Here is a 17,605-nt window from a genome sequence, read left to right on the forward strand (position 1 = left end):
TATGTGCGTGCTCAGTGGCCACAGGAGGACAAAAGATGGGGGAGTGGAGTGGCTAAACTCCTGAACAGGGAACACTCCCCATGGCGACATTATTTTGTAGTTCCAGTTACAGGTGGGTAGCCGTGTTGGTCTGCCATAGTCAAAACAAAATCAAAAATTCTTTCCAGTAGCACCTTAGAGACCAACTGAGTTTGTTCTTGGTATGAGCTTTCGTGTGCATGCACACTTCTTCAGATACACTGAAACAGAAGTCACCAGATCCTTAAATATGGTGAGGGAGTGGGGAGGGGTATTGCTCAGAAGGGTGGTGGGAATGGGTGATCAGCTGATAGGTGTGGAAAACCTGTTGACGACTCTTAACGGCTGTAATTAGTCTTGCAGGGAAAGGCAGGGGGTGAGATGGCTAAAGATAGCTTTGTTATGTATAATGAGATAAGAATCCAATGTCTTTGTTCAGACCAGGTTTCTCTGTGGTTTTAAGTTTGGTGATTAGTTGTAATTCAGCCACTTCTCTTTCCAGTCTATTTCTGAAATTTCTTTGTATTAAGACAGCTACTTTGAGATCTTTTATAGAATGTCCTGGGAGATTGAAGTGTTCTCCTACTGGTTTCTCTGTCTTGTGATTCCTGATATCAGATTTATGTCCATTTATCCTTTGGCGTAGGGTTTGGCCTGTTTGTCCAATATAGAGAGCTGAAGGGCACTGTTGGCATTTGATTGCATACACAATGTTGGAAGATGAGCAATTAAATAGTCCTGAGATGGTATGTTTGATGTTGTTGGGACCAGTAATGGTGTTGTCCGGGTTTATGTGGCAGCAAAGTTGGCATCTGGGTTTATTGCAGGCTCTGGTACCAGTGTCCATGTTGAGTCCTGTTGTAGTATTATTGTGGGTGAGGAGCTGTTTGAGATTGGGTGGCTGTCTGTAGGCGATGTAGGGTCTTCCTCCCAGAGCTTGAGAAAGAGAACTGTCATTGTCTAGGAGAGGTTGTAGATCTCTGATGATGCGTTGTACTGTTTTAATTTGGGAGTTGTATGTGATTACTAGTGGTGTTCTGTTATTTTCTTTTTTGGGTCTGTCTTGCAGCAAGTTCTCTCTGGGTATGAGTCTGGCTCTGTTGATCTGTTGTTTAACTTCATCAGGTGCTACTGGAAAGAATTTTTGATATTATTTTGTAGGTCCCGCTTGTGATGTTGTGATTTCAGAAACCATGAATCTTGCAGACCCTCTAAAAAACTAACGAATTTAATGTACCAGAAGCTTCTCTGGACTACAGGCCACTTCACCATTCACATGAAATGCTTCAAAGTGATGTAGAAGTGAATCTTTGGATATGAACTCTTTGTCAGGCTTCTTTTTCTTTTGCCTGAGCTGATTATAGGCATCTGTGCAGTGCTCGTCACTCCAGCAAATAAAAATCTTTGCTGCTGACAACCCAGCCGGGTACAGGGTGGAACACATGGTAATGTATCTCTTGTTGCTTGAATCCCTCTTATAACAAGACTTTATAAGATGGGGGTTTTTTGAAAGGAAGGCAAAGGAGACAATGAGATCTATTTTATTTATCTTAAATAGACAAAAAAGATTCTCCTCCTCCTCCTCCTCCTCCTCTTCTTCTTCTTCTTCTTCTTCTTCTTCTTCTTCTTCTTCTTCTAACTGCTAGCAACTTTCAAATTTCATTCAAGGTTCTGGTGCCCATCAGCTGTGTACATGTAACATAACCTGTAGTACTTAGCAGTGTTCAGAATATCTTGAGCTGAAAGATTCCCCACAGGTTAGGCTCTTGCAGTGCATCTGTCAAACGAGCTTAATTACATAGTCTCAGGATGGGAACTAGTTCAAAGCAAAATACAATACAGCGCTAAGCCATTTGTTTCATTAATATGCACTGGTGACTATTTTTGGAGATTAGGTTGGGTTTTCATATCTGCCACTGCCTTCACAGGCTGGATATTTGAAACTTCAGAAACTGGATCATCACTAGTAGAAAGTTTTAATACTTTCTGTCTGGTATGACTGGACAGCATTTTATTGACTTATTTTATTGGACATATTTAGTGGTGTAGTTTGTATATGACTTCTCACTTGCACTATACAGAGGAATCCATACGTGTCTTTAGTCATACTTTAAGCTGCATAAGGAAGGGACACAGGTGGCGCTGTGGGTTAAACCACAGAGCCCAGGGCTTGCCGATCAGAAGGTCGGCGGTTCGAATCCCTGTGACGGGGTGAGCTCCCGTTGTTTGGTCCCTGCTCCTGCCCACCTAGCAGTTCAAAAGCACATCAAAGTGCAAGCAGATAAATAGGTACCACTCTGGCGGGAAGGTAAACGGCGTTTCCATGTGCTGCTCTGGTTTGCCAGAAGCGGTTTAGTCATGCTGGCCACATGACCCGGAAGCTGTACGCCGGCTCCATCGGCCCAGTAAAGCAAGATGAGCGCCACAACCCCAAAGTCATCCGAGACTGGACCTAATGGGCAGGGGTCCCTTTACATTTACCTTTTTAAGCTGCATAAAACATGAGATTTATTTGAGCATACAGGAGTGAGTTGCTTCAGCTCTGGATGTAGCAACCACCAACACCTTTTCTTCGTGTGCATGTTTTGCTCTAAGATGGCGCTACGGTTTTGACCAAATTGTCCAAAAAGCGATGTGCGATAGGTGTTACATGGTGATGAGGACTGCAGGCTTAACACACTTAACTACTGATTGAATGAATCCCATTGCATACATTGGGAGTTCAGTTCTCAGTAAGCACACACAGAATTGGGCTGCCATTATGGTGCTAGTTTACCTCCGCCATGGGTGGCACATCCCATTCTGCTGCTTGAGGTGACTCCCAACATCTTGAAGAGTGTGCTTCCACTACCCTAAGGCTTAGTCTTTTCTCATCAGTAATGGAAATAACGGTGGAAACAAGTATGCTGCTGAAACATTGCATGAAAGCAGCAGTGCCACCCTGCCCCTCCAAGCTGGCTGATGCTGTAATCTTGATTGGCTAGGCCTTGGTTGCTTCCACTGTTTTAATAAAAGTTATGGTTCTATTGCTCTCTTGCTTGGTTGAGCTTGTTATACACACACACACACACACACACACACACACACATATGGGAACAACCCTTGTTTCCCAATTAACTCTTAATTTAGTTTAAAGGTCAGCACAATGCACCACTACGCCAATGTGGTGTAGTGGTTAAGAGTGGTAGACTCATAATCTGGTGAACCGGGTTCGCGTCTCCGCTCCTCCACATGCAGCTGCTGGGTGACCTTGGGCTAGTCACACTTCTCTGAAGTCTCTCAGCCCCACTCACCTCACAGAGTGTTTGTTGTGGGGGAGGAAGGGAAAGGAGAATGTTAGCCGCTTTGAGACTCCTTCGGGTAGTGATAAAGCAGGATATGAAATCCAAACTCTTCTTCTTTCTCGCTTGGTGCTATGTTTCCTCATCTGTGTCTCTTGGCCAAGAAAGCCCTAATTGTTCCTTCTAGTGTACTTTTTGTGTTTTTGTGATGTAGGTTTGACATGAACATGACCATAATTTTGGGAAGACCACATCTTTATCTCTGTAATTCTTGGATCATAAATTTACCCGAAAACAGCCCTTCATTGTCTGCTTCTAGCCTGGCTCCTGCTTACATAAATGCTAAAAAGGCCTTCCTGGCAAATACAAGAATTAGTGCTCTCATAGTTCTTCAAACTATTAGAGTCAGGATGTTAGCTTTTCTTTTCAGGTCACATAGGAGATAGGAGCTTGCGCCACTATCACACCTAGTTCATAAGGGGTATGTTTTATATTAAATTCATGACAACTCTTCCAGTGCCATGAGCCATAGAAATAAACCATGTGAGAAGTCCAGACTAACACCCATTGTTACACTATACAATTTGTATGTGCATTTTATATGCATTTATATGCACACTTTCCTATGGTATATGCAATTTTGTGCACATTACGTGGCTGCACAAATTCAGGAATGTGATAATTTCGAAGCATGGCAGTGTTTTGGTTCATGGAAATGCCAATTAGATAAGTTCTCCTATAAATGCAAAAAACAAAGCAAATTTCTCCCCCGTCCTTACTTTCAGAAAGATGGGGCGTAGTATCCATTTGGACAGGGATGAGAAACCTGTACCTTTCCAGTTGTTGGAGGATTTCAGCTCCCCCCAGCCCCAGCCATCACGTCCCACAACATCTGTGGGGCACGGATTCATAGCAGTTAAGGCTTCCCTCTGATTCAGTCCCATTGAAAATCCTCAGGATCAGGCTGCAATATGGCTCATCCATGAATCTGGTGGTGGTACAGATGTCTAGTTTGCTGCCATGGGAACAGAAAACAACTTAATTTTTGACTTCTTTCTTGAAATGCATAATTTAAATATGCATGTATCCTGCTGTGATGTGTCAGCTTTAAAGGATATTTCACAGTTTTCTTTTGTATTAAAGTGACAGAGCCAATGATTACAGTGTAAAGATTGATAATTATTTGCATGCTTTTTTATTCCACCCCACCCCCACCCCCCCAAAAAACAAACAGGGGCGGCTTTTGGCTGGGAAGTCTTGCTTTAAAACTAAACATATTCTTGCTCCAAATGGTGAAAAAAGCAGATGTGCAAAATCAAGCATCTCAGTGATGTGAGGGTCATTAAAACATGCTAGTTTTCTGAGACTGGGTATGTGAGAAAGCTATTTAATGGCACTTCTGCCACGAATTCACAACGCAGTTTGAGGTAATGATTCAAGGACATATCATTTACACTTACAATTTAATTTCCAATACTGATTTTATCTGATTTTATTTTAGGTGTATTTGTGTGTGTGGGGGGGGGGGGTTAAAACACTTTTGTAAATTTTAACTGCTTTGTCAATTTATTTTAATTTTATTTAGTGTTATATTTATATCCCATCTTTCCTCCCAGGAACTCGGTGTGGCTTACATAGTTTCCCCTCTGCCCATCCCCCCCCTCAAAACAACCCTGTGGAACAATCCTGTTCACCGCTCTTAATGCCTGCCACCTCCCAGTCACTTGACTTTCCTCATTTCTGTCACCTTACCCAAGAATGTCAGTGATCACTTCTGCTCTCATGGGCTTAGCTTCTTGACCCACATTTCAAAAATGTTCTCACAGTATTTCTGACTATCAAGCCAGCCAGGCGTGCCAGCTTGGCCCTTCAACCAGTGCCAGATTTATGTATAAGCTAAACGGCCCCACTCTCTTGGGGGGGGGGGGCAAAAAAAATAAAGGAAAAAAACACTGGATGTACATTGAGAGCCAGTGTGGTGTAGTGGTTAAGAGTAGTAGACTCATAATCTGGGGAACCAGGTTCGCGTCTCCACTCCTCCACATGCAGCTGCTGGGTGACCTTGGGCTAGTCACACTTCTCTGAAGCCTCTCAGCCCCACTCACCTCACAGAGTGTTTGTTGTGGGGGGGGGGGAGGGAAAGGAGAATGTTAGCCGCTTTGAGACTCCTTTGGGTAGTGATAAAGCGGGATATCAAATCCTAACTCCTCCTCCTCCTCCTCTTCTTCTTCTTTTTCCAAAATATAAGATAAAAATCAAATAAAACAACACCTACATATAGCAACAGTGTTTTGTGTTGCATAGGCCCCTACGATGTAAACAATGAGCCCCGCCTGCTAGCCTTTTGTTATGTACAAATGGCTTTAGATACCTATTAGGTCCATAAATTACCATATAGCATATATTCAACACAAAAAACAGCCAAAATTTGTTATTGACAAAGGACAACTGGACATATACGTGTAAAGGGCCCCATTACCTTCAGTAGTTTAGGGCCTCATCAAACCTAAATCCGGCCCTACCTTCAACCATGGGTGCTTGGGGCCATGGGTGCCTTGCAGCGTGCATGGCCCTGGCACTGGAATTTGTGGGTGTCCAGCCCTTTCATGGGGAACTGTGTGGGTGCTCGGGCACCCAGGGCCCCATGGAGCTGGCACCTAGGAAGCCAACAGTGTTTGCCCACAGAACTTGATTATGCTCCTCTTTCTAACAGCCTGCTTGCATGCCTCCTTTGTGACAGTTTTCACAAGCCACAAAATCTGTGTTCCCTAAAAATCCTTTCAGATAGATTATCATCATGCTCCTGAGGTTGTGCAATAATGCTGCATTTCCTGCAAAAGAACCCAGGCAAATATTAAGCTGTCCCATTGCATCTCTGTGTGGTGTGGGTGTTTGCCTGCATTTGTGCAAGTCCTATGTGTTTATGTTATATAATGCAATGCCTTCCCTGGCTTTTTGAATCCTTACAACAAAACGCACTGAAAATCTTCAAGGATGAATCTGCAGAATGCTTGTGAACTGAGGAAGTTCTGCATCTGCACTGAAGAAACACGAAAGGTCAAACAGTATGAATCAGTAGCCTGCAAAGGAAGGTAGCGGGTAGTTCTGCATTGTTGCTGCTGCTGCTGCTGCTAGTTCTAATACCTGCACAAAAATAGAAAATGCAGTTGCCTCAGCAACCAAGCTAAACAGCAAATCTGCCACTAAAGATCTAATGATCTGACAAATCTTTCATGGATAGCCATGTTTCAAGGTTGTCCTGCTGCACCTACAAGAGGCCCCTCTTGGAAACTAGTGTGTGGATACAAAAGCAGCACTGAGAACTTAGTTCCTTTGTAGATATTATAGCAGGGTTTGCATTCCTTCATCAGAATTCCCATTGCAGAGAAGGTGGAAATGGCAAGGTTTTTGCTTAAGAAGCTACACACCTTGATCTGAACCAGCCTAGAGGCAATGCCTGCTTCATGTAGAAAGACCACACAATCATATTTAGGGACAGGGGTGAAAACAATAGGGGCAAGATGCATTTAAATGAGTAGAACTAGGTCTACATTTCATTAATTTACAAATATAACCTCCCTTTCTCCCTATGTTCCAGCCCTTTGAGGTGAGCAGAGAAGTACCCCACAACTCCAGCCCCAGAGACACTACAAATCCTGACCGCAGCCTCACAGCCCTGAGTGGCAAGTCTCAAAATGTGTGTATTACCTTCAAAGGTGCCCAAGGATGCTGGCCCTAAATTCATCCCCTACCTGTTAACCTTCCTGCAGATGTCGTCAGTTGACATCAACTCTCTCTCTTTGCACCAGGGCTACTGTACTGAGTAGGTGAAAAATCTGTTCATAGAGTCAGTGTGGCACAGGCAGGTCAAAAATTCCTACTTGGCCCTAAAGTGACCAATATAAACCTTTACAGTATCAGAGAGTGGGCAGGAGCCAGAAATTCAAAGAGACTGAAGGGAGAGGAGACCCGGGTTTCAATTACCATTCTGCCATTTGCAGGCATCCATCCTTGTGCCATAGTTTCTGTCCCAGCCTCTTCTTCACCTGAAGCTGAATGTTGGAAGATTCAGGGAAGATAAAAGAAATGACTTCTTCACTCAGTGCATAGTTAAATTATGTTGCCTCCACAGGAGGAAGTGATGGCCGCCAACCTGGTGGCTTTAAAAGAGAATTGGATGAATTCCATTCTTCAAGTTTCCACATAAAGTTTGTGATTTTAAAAAGAAAAAGTCATCATGAAAATTCATCAGCATTTTAGTGCAAATTTTTGTATGCAGTTTCCCCTAATATACATGTTTTGCAAGACAGTTTGGTGTAGTGGTTAAGAGCGGCAGACTCGTAATCTGGGGAACCGGGTTCGTGTCTGCACTCCTCCACATGCAGCTGCTGGGTGACCTTGGGCTAGTCACACTTCTCTGAAGTCTCTCAGCCCCACTCACCTCACAGAGTGTTTGTTGTGGGGGAGGAAGGGAAAGGAGAATGTTAGCCGCTTTGAGACTCCTTCGGGTAGTGAAAAGCGGGATATCAAATCCAAACTCTTCTTCTTCTTCTTAATAATAATAATAATTTTTGAGTTATTTTAACTAATATATGCATTTTTAGGCACAGTTTCTCATTTGCATTTTTGTACATATTACCATAGCTGTCAACTTTTCCCTTTTCTTGCAAGGAATCCTATTCGGAATAAGGGAATTTCCCTTAAAAAGGGGGTGGGGGTTGACAGCTATGCATATTACTTGGCTGGAGAATTGTACCTGCATCGATCCTTCAAAAATTCAGAGAATTTTTGAAGGATCGATGTGTTTCAGTTCTTATATTGTTTCAGAAAGTGTGCATTGAGTAGTTTTTAACCTTTAAATGTGAACTGAATCAAATCTCTCCCGTATCCCTAGACACAACCTTGGACTGATATTTCCCCCCAGCAAGTTTCCAAGGCCCATCAACTTGATAGGACTTAGCACCAGTAGGAGAGCCATCTACTTGGCGGGTTACCAAAATGACCACCATGAACTTACTCTATTTTTTCAATCACATTTAGATATAAAGATACAGATTTGGGTATATATATATATGCAATCAAGCTAAGTCGTTACTTTTAGCACAATCCTATGCAGATCTCCATGGAACCATGTCCTGTAGAATTCAGTTGGGCTTATTCTCAGGAAAATGGGTATAGATATGCATCCCTAGTTGTAACATCTCATGGGGTCCCCTTCCCCTTCAATCAGGCTTGAAAGAAACATTCTGTTGTTGCCAGTATCATAGGCTGTGGTGTATACCATATTTTTCGCTCCATAAGACACACTTTTTTCCTCCTAAAAAGTAAGGGGAAATGTCTGTACGTCTTATGGAGCGAATGGTGGTCCCTGGAGCCGAATTGCCCAGGGGCCAAAAGCAGATCATGCTTTTTTTTTTTTTTACAAAGAGAGAAGGGGGTGTTGAAAGGAAGCTGCTGAACAGCTGATCAGCAATCGATCGGGAGAGAGATAAGGCTCCCTTTCTGCCCCGCCCCCTTGCCCAGGCTTGCATTGTTGAATGTTCTGCAGAGGAGGCTGTTTGTTTCCCCAGTGACGTGTGACTAGCTGATTAGATTATCTGTCTGAAAACTGTAGAAACGGCTCCCTTTCCTTTCCTAAAGAAGCTGCAGAACTGTGAGTTGAACCCCATAAAAATGGATCTTTTCCTCTTTGCAAAAGAAGCTGCACAACTGTGAGCTGATCCCCCCCAAATGAGGCTTTTCCCCCTTTGCAAAAGAAGCTGCACAACTGTGAGCTAACCCCCCCAATGAGGTTTTCCCCCCTTTGCAAAAGAAGCTGCACAACTTTGAGCTGATCCTCAAAAAAACGGGGCTTTCCCCCTTTCCTCCTCTAAAAACGTGGTGCGTCTTATGTTCAGGTGCATCTTATGGAGCGAAAAATACGTTACTTTGCCATGGTGTGTGCATGGTATCTGCAATAGTTTCTCCACTTTCAAACACACCCACAGGATCAAAAAAAGGTTGGTGACCTCTGATATAACATCTATGGAAAGCAATGTTGAGTTGTTTCTTTCCTGGAGAAAGCAAATCGCCCAAGGCAAAAGGGAGAAATGACTTCTCTGTTTATCACCATTTGTTTGGAGGTTCTAGCAGGGGAGCGCAGCTATCGTATACCCTTGACCGAAGAACGGTACACTCCTTCTATCTGGGATGGTCGTCCTCTTCCACCGAGCGCGCAGCTTCGGGAGGGACGCACATGGAGCGGTGAGGGAGGAAGGGGACACCCGCCTAGCCAGCCAGATCAACCGAATCAACCCTGACGATCAATGGGGTGACAGATGTCGCAGCCAGATCGCCCTCACATCCCTCTGTTTATCACCATTTGCTGGTCGTCGGCCAAATGATAAACCTATCAATTGACAGAGCTGGAGCTCCACCTTCCCCCTATCTATACTCCCTCTATAAGGAGCTGAAACTTTGCAGCTCTCACTGCACGGTATCATGTGGTATTCCAATAGGACCGAGATCCAATATTCCATCCAGGATCACCGCAGTCCCAATTCTTGTGCTGACATAAAATATTGCAGAGGGAACTGACAGATAAGCAGAGCCATTCTTCATCCGAGCTCCTGTCTGCTGTTCGTCCTGGCTCATTTATGTCACCTCCTCTACATTTTAGTTACGTTCCTGAGAAGACTGCCAAAAATGCAAATCGAGATTGGGCAGACCTTTGGACTGACACAGCAGGGCTCTTCAAATCATGCTCGGATGATATATAGGGATCTCTGAAGAAAAAAATCACTGTTTACACAGCTCTGAACTCCTAAGTATCAAAAAGTACGTAGCAAGTAAGCCACCAAACTTTTTCAGATCCAGGGATCATAACTAAATTTAATCTGCAGCATAGTATCAATGGCTACTGGCTATGGTTTCTATGTTCTAGGTAAAGGTAAAGGTAAAAGACCCCTGGGTGGTTAAGTCCAGTCAAAGGCAACTATGGGGTTGTGGCGCTCATCTCACTTTCAGGCTGAGGCAGCCAGCGTTTGTCCACAGACAGCTTTCTGCCAGCATAACTAAACCGCTTCTGGCGCAATGGGACACCGCGAGGGAAACCAAAGCGCACGGAAACACCGTTTAACTTCCCGCCGCAGCAATAGCTATGTATCTACTTGCACTGGTGTGCTTTTGAATTGCTAGGTTGGGAGAAGCAGGGGGCAGAGCAATGGGAGCTCACCCCATCACAGGGATTCAAACTGCCAACCTTCTGATCGGCAAGCCCAAGAGTCTCAGTGGTTTAGACCACAGCGCCACCCGCGTTCTATCCACCATTGGAAGCTGTATGTCTCTGAATACAGGTTTTTGGAAATCACAGATGCAGAGAGTACTGCTGTGCTCAAGTTCTGTTTTTGGGCTTCCCATAGGCATCTGGTTGGCCGCTCTTGTTATAATGATACCCACTTTATTTTGTATACTGTGAACGGGTGTACACATATACAATACACATAATACTGGGTGGAAATTTGGCACCTGTAATGCAGCTCAGCCTTAGAACAAAATCACCAAAACCTCTAGTATTGCTTCCTGGCACTCTTCCTTGTCACAGTTCTTACCCCATCAGTTAGCTATTGAAAAAGCAATTAATTTTAAAGTATCATCTTAATATCAACACGCACAATGACACTGGAGTGCAGTGAAATTAATTAAAGGATGAACAGAACTTGTATTCACTTGTGGTTAAGTCAAGGGTGAAGTGTGAGGAGGACCCAGGCAACCTGGCTGATAATAAATTTTTGTTCTTTGTTATGCGATGAGAGATCTGTCAATTTCAGGTTTTACCTTTTTCTCATTTTTCCAATCTTAAGTGCACTTCCCCACATTAGTGTGTGTGTGTGTGTGTGTGTGTTTTTAAGGCTTCATAAAAAATGATCAGCATTTTAGTGCAAAGTTTTACTAATGTACATATTTCTTTAGTCAGACTTGCCTAATATGCAGTTTTGCAAAGCAATTTCTCCAAATGTAATACATTTTTGCACATTACATTTTTATATGTTATTTTATGCACACTTTTATTCACACTTTAGTGTATGCGTTTCTGCAGCTGGGGAACCGCACTGTGAGATTTGGAGATGCATTTTCGGAACAGTGTCTGGGCTGCACAACCATCCCTGCTCAGGCTAGGGGTGGAGCATTCACTGTTATTTTCTTGGCAGCTCACAAGGGTTGTGGTTGTGTTTTCAGCACAAGCAGATACATCCTCCCAACCACAGACACCTCTTAGTTGATGGATTGACTGATTGATTGAAGTGCAGAGACGTTAGACAGAGCCGTACATAATTACTTCTCAAAAGCAAATTGATGGTTCTATCTGGAGCTCCATGCATTGGGGTCAGGGCTTTGCATACACCCCTATCCCACCCCTGTCCACACTTTAAATGCTTGTGTGTTCAGCCTGGTAAGTGCTGTTTTTCTAGAAAAAGAGGTGCAGGAGCTTACCATGAACTACTCCCTTGTTCTCTTAGAATGCAAATGGTGCCTACCTGAGAGTTGCCGGAGCTGAGCTGCAGATGGGGGGGAAAGCCCTGAGCCCGGGTATTGCAAAGTTTTAGGCTTACGTATCCAACAACTTACGTATGTTTGGGTATATGCATTTCAACTCCTTGTAAATTTAGCCCTTGAATGTGTAGAGCAGGCACCCCCAAACTCAGCCCTCCAGATGTTTTGGGACTACAATTCCCATCATCCCTGACCACTGGTCCGGTTAGCTAGGGGTGATGGGAGTTGTAGTCCCAAAATATCTGGGGGGGGGGCGCGAGTTTGGGGGTGGCTGGTGTAGAGGCTGGGGTTAACCTCAATCAGCTTCCTGCATGCTCCAAAATAATGGCTAAACAGGCTCGAATGTTCAGCTGAAGCAAGCAAGGAAAGAAGATGTAGCAAAAAATAGAAATATAATGAAAGGGGAAGGTAAAGTAGAGCTTCTCCTTCCCCAGAACACGGCACCCCATCCATGACATTTAACTGCAGGCCGTAATTTGATCAATCCATACCTCCCTAGAGCTACTGCATTGAAAATGTTTGTAGCAACGTTCTTGAATGTTCTTCTGCCCACACAAGTTTTAAAATTAGTTTCTGCCAGCTACATAATATATTCATGTTTACTTGAAGGTATAGCTGTAAATAAAGGCTGCAGCTTTGGCAGGACGTTTAATCATAAATATTCTACCAAAGTGGAGATTCCCAGTCGAAACGAATACGTCAAATGGTTGTGTGACCTATTGTCAGAGTGTCCTCTGCTATTTCATTTATATTTTCCTGGAAAAACTGAGATCCCTAGACATAATCCAGCAAGGAGGAGCCATGTGTGAAGCCAGGATTTGCATATACTCTCCACATTGTGATGGACTTATTCACTGGTGTCTCATAGAACTGGCTGTATGTGGCATTTGATGTGAATGGCACTGTTGCGCATATATCAGGCATGTCCAACAGGTAGATCGTGATCTACCGGTAGATCACTGGACGTCTGTGGTAGATCACCGGTAGATCAGTGGCTTCCCCAAAGAAGCAAAAAAACTTTGGCTCCCCTAAAAAAAAAACCTCAACGACTTTGCCCTGCACCCCTAAAATGACCTGAACCACCAAAACAAGGCTTCCCTTCCTAAAAAAAGCTCAATGTTGCTTTCCTCCTCCCTAAAGAAGCTCAACAACTTTTACGTGAACCCCTAAAAAAGGGCTTTCCTTCCTAAAAAAAAAGCTCAACAACTTTGACCTGAACCCTCCAAAAGAGGGTAGATCACTGCCAATTTTTAACTCTGTGAGTAGATCGCAGTCTCTTGGAAGTTGGCCACCCCTGGCATATATCATCATGGACCTTAAGTCGTTCAATGTGGCCAATGGCTCACAACTAAATCTGGGTCGAATAAAACTAGGTCACATTATCACCATAACTTTACAGGACATTTAAAGTGCATGTCTTCTCCCAAATAATCCTGGAAACTGTAGTTTACCCCTAGCAGAGCTACAATTTCCAGTACCCTTAACAAACCATAGTTCCCAGGAAGCCGAGTGCTTTGAATGTGCTTGAAGTTCATGGTGCGGATGTGACCTGTCTATTGCTTAGCATCATTTTGCAACTCTGCCTTAAAAGCTTTTTCTTTATAATAATCTTCCAGACGAAAGAAGGAGACTTCAAAGGTGCTGAATACATGAATGAGAACAATGCATTAAGGGCCAAGTTCATTTCTTCCTATAGGCATAAAAATGTGACGCTGTTGTTATGCTGCAGTTTTGGCAGCCGCGCCAACTCCAGTGTGACAACAGGATGGCAGGCGAACCAAGCGAGCTGCTTAACAGAGGGCGGAGGTGCTTCACAGAGCAGCTGGGCAAACTGCTCTGTGAAGCACCTCCCCTCTCTGTTAAACATGGCTGCAGGAAGGTTTAACAGGAAACGGCTCTCTGAAGTGCCTTCACCTCCCTTAAAATGGGGTGGGGTGAACTGAGAGGTGAGGGGTTGGGTGATGTGTACAGGCAGTGGGCTTTGGAGCAGTGTAAAGGAAGGAGGATATGTCCTACACACAAGTAGAACCTTGGCAGAGACACATGCTTGACTGGCATGTTCCCTCCCTCCTGGGTGATCGTTCGGGAGCTTCATAAGCATTCTTCAGCCCGAACATCACAGCGACTGATGCCAGAAGACATCAACACATTTAGGGATCCGCAGAGGTTTGTGCAGTTGCGTAACAGAACTCAGCAGCTCAGCATTTAGGCTCATCTACCTTATTTACATATAAACACACACAGAGGACTTCAGCATGGCTCCCTCCCTCTCTAGCATCAGGCAGCAAAGAGAAAGAACAAAGGACAACAGTCCCACTTCAGGGAACACAGTAAGAGAAACATCCTGCCTTCGTCGCATCCCATTCCTGTGGAATCAAAACACACACTCAGTCATGTGAAAGGCAACAATCCCATGACTGCACACGGGGAATGAATCTCCAACAGGCTGAGGGGCTGGTGAACGAAGTGAACAGAGGCAGCTGCCACTAGTCGGCCATAAGACTCTTCTTCAGGAACAACTGATTCATTCAGCTTTGAAATTCTAGTAGGCTACAGATCCCCAAGCATATGCTGTGCATGCAGAATATCCCATGTTCAATTGCTGGCATTTCCAGTTTTAGTTGTGTGTGTTTTTAAAGGATAAGGTAACAGGTAATATTGGGGGGGGGGCTCATGTGGAACCCTAGAGAGCTACTGCAAGTCAGAAAAGACAATATTTGGGTAGATGAGTAAATAGTCTGACCTTATATTCGGCAGCTTCCTGTGTTTCCTAGATAAGATACCATTATTTTTTAATACTCAGTGCATCTCTCCCCTCATTACTAGGCAGACACCATCCCTTATTCCCTCCTATGTTAATTTCCAACTAGAGCTGGAGGAAGCAGCTCCTTGCTTTGTCCAGACTGGGCTGCCTCTTGTATTGAGCATCCGCTTATGTCTGAGCCATTCATACACTGTCAGAGTTTATTTTCTGAAAGCCTGACTAATTAGAAGCAAAATTATTTGTGCATAAGAATACTTGTACGTACAATATATGCCTGTGCAGTACTCTTGTTTCCGCAGCATAATTTTATATTAATGCATGTGAATTTTATACAGTTATGTGCTTTGTTATATGTTATGTGTTGGTTACTTTAGGAAACCTGGAGTGTATGTGTTTATGATATTATGCAAATAATAATATGTATAATAATGTGTATAATATGTAGTTTTTGACACTTTTAGCAGAACCAGGTAGGGTGTGTGGACTTGCTTCCTGTCGTGATTAACGTGCAAGATGGGAAGTAGGTTAAAAAAAAACCATGCAAATAAGCTTGACATCAAGATTTTCAGAAAATTCCATCCCTATACATTGAATCTTCAGAATTATTTTTTTAACTCACTTTGTATGCTGCATAAACATTTAAAAAAGTATATGGCTTATTGTATTCAGGCTAAGCAGTGCTCATGTTGATCCCATGCAAATATTTCACAAAAGCATGAGTTGTACAGATATTGGCTGTATTTCCGTTATAAATCTGAAAAGTATGGCGGCTTCCAGAGTGTTTGGGTAAGACGGAAATCTGAACGTTTAAAGAACACAGCTCCAGAAATGATAGCTAGACTAAGCTTTGTAGTACTTACACACCAGATTTCAAAGAACAACTTTCTTTTGAAGTGCTCTGTTTGAACATATTCCAGCAAATGGGAACTTTGCTGCACAATAGACTTGGGAGAAATAGTCAGGAAAGGGTAAAAGTAAGAGTACTCATAGCCAATTTGCTTGTATACCACATTTCCACAAATATATAGTAGTGAGAAGGATTCAAACAGATTAAACCATTTAAAGGCAATGGGTGATATCCAACATTAGCCATACATGGAGTAGCTCAATTGGTTTTAATGGGGGGGGGGAATCCTTCCAGTAGCACCTTAGAGACCAACTAAGTTTGTTCTTGGTATGAGCTTTTGTGTGCATGTACATTTCTTCAGATACACTGAAACAGAAGTCACCAGACCCTTATATATGGTGGGGAGGGGTATTACTCAGAAGGGAATGGGTGATTGGCTGATAGGTGTGGTAAACCTGTTGACAACTGTTAATGACTGCAATTAGTCACCAGACCCTTATATATAGTGAGAGAGTGGTTTTAATGGGTCTATTCTGAGTAGTGTCCACTGTTGTGCTACCAATATTCATAATCATCACAGATTCAACAATTCACAATTCATTTAAAACATATCAAAAGTTGAAACAAGGATGAAACATACCGAGAGGTAGGTTAACCATCCGTGGCGGCTGGTGCCCATTGGGTGGAAGGTGGGAAGACCAGAAGTAGGTGGAGACAGAGTCAATGACAGGCTGAGCCACCCTGAGTGATTATAAATAAAGAGGGCAGGTGTCAGGATGCTGTCAGAGGCTCCTGGTTAGTTGCCCAGGAAAGTATAAAGACAAGGAAAAGTTACTTACTGTCCTTTTTTATTTCAGCCTTTACAGAGAGAGGCTATAGAACCCATCCTCTTGGATAATGGCATTGTCCCAAGTGACTCTCCATCCCCCATCTCTCCCACTTCCTCATTCGTCATTCTCATCATCCCCTCTACAGGTGCTGCTACATGCCCTCTGTCTTTGAGCTCCTTGCTCTCCTACTTTTAAAGCTCGCCAGGTACTGGGAGATGGAGAGTCTGAAATACTTTCTAATGACAACATGTCAGCCGGGTGTTGTTCTGGCTCTCCCATGATTTCCCAGCTTTCCCCCTCATCTGCCTCTGAGCTGCAACCTCCCTCAAACCCCTGTTGTAAATCTATACTGTCTTCCTCTTCCTTCTCCCTGGAAGGGTCAGGATGAGGAGGTGGTCTCCACCATTCCTCCTCCTCTGCCCAGTCCCTGACAGCAGGCAGGTGAGGGCTAGCTGAGGTTGGTGAGACAGTGCACCTAATGGACCAACCTCAACTGAATAAGATCAATTCAATGCCCACATTAAACATGTTATTAAATAGTTCATAACTGAGAGACCCAACAACAGGAGCAGCACACCAGGTGGAGTGGAGCTACTATACTAGTTTGCTGGCAGATGGGTTGTTTTTTGGAGGAAAAGTGGGAGGGGTGACATGGTAGGGAGGTCAGCACAGTGCAAACAGGAGTGCCAGATCATCAGCCACTCTGGGTGGCTTCCAACAAAAGATTAAAATAGAATAATTCATCAAATATTAAAAACTTCCCTAAACAGGGCTGCCTTCAGATGTCTTCTAAAAGTCAGATAGTTGTTTATTTCTTTGACATCTCATGGGAGGGCATTCCACAGGGCGGGCACCACTACCGAGAAGGCCCTCTGCCTGGTTCCCTGTAACTTCACTTCTCACAGCGAGGGAACCGCCAGAAGGCCCTCGGCGCTGGACCTCAGTGTCCGGGCAGAACAATGGACGTGGATACGCTCCTTCAGGTATACTGGGCTGAGGCCGTTTAGGGCTCTGTACTGTTTAGGGCTCTAAAAGAACTGTGTTGCTCCTTTAAACAGTTATGGCTTCCCCCAAAGAATTCTGTGAGTTGTAGCTTGTTCAGGGTGCTGAGAGTTGTTAGGAGACCATGTTCCCCTCCAACAGCTACAATTCCCAAAGTTCCCCATGAAGAGAGAAATCATTCTGGGAATTATAGCTGCAGGAAGGGGATAGAGTGCTGGGAGAGTCATTTCCCTGTGTGCAGTCATGTATTTATTGTTTATCACATGACTGAGTATGTGTTTTCATTCCACAGAGTGGGGAGTGGGAAGTGACGGAAGACAGGATGTTTTGT

At 43.8% G+C, this 17,605-nt stretch overlaps 1 protein-coding gene across 1 annotated transcript in view; it reads left to right on the forward strand.

Annotated features, from left to right (window-relative positions):
• The window catches only part of KCNAB1 (potassium voltage-gated channel subfamily A member regulatory beta subunit 1), a 151,948-nt gene that overhangs the window by 21,514 nt on the left and 112,829 nt on the right, over window positions 1-17,605 (forward strand).

This window comes from Lacerta agilis, chromosome 5, assembly GCF_009819535.1.
Source record: "Lacerta agilis isolate rLacAgi1 chromosome 5, rLacAgi1.pri, whole genome shotgun sequence".
Lineage (NCBI taxonomy): Eukaryota > Metazoa > Chordata > Lepidosauria > Squamata > Lacertidae > Lacerta > Lacerta agilis.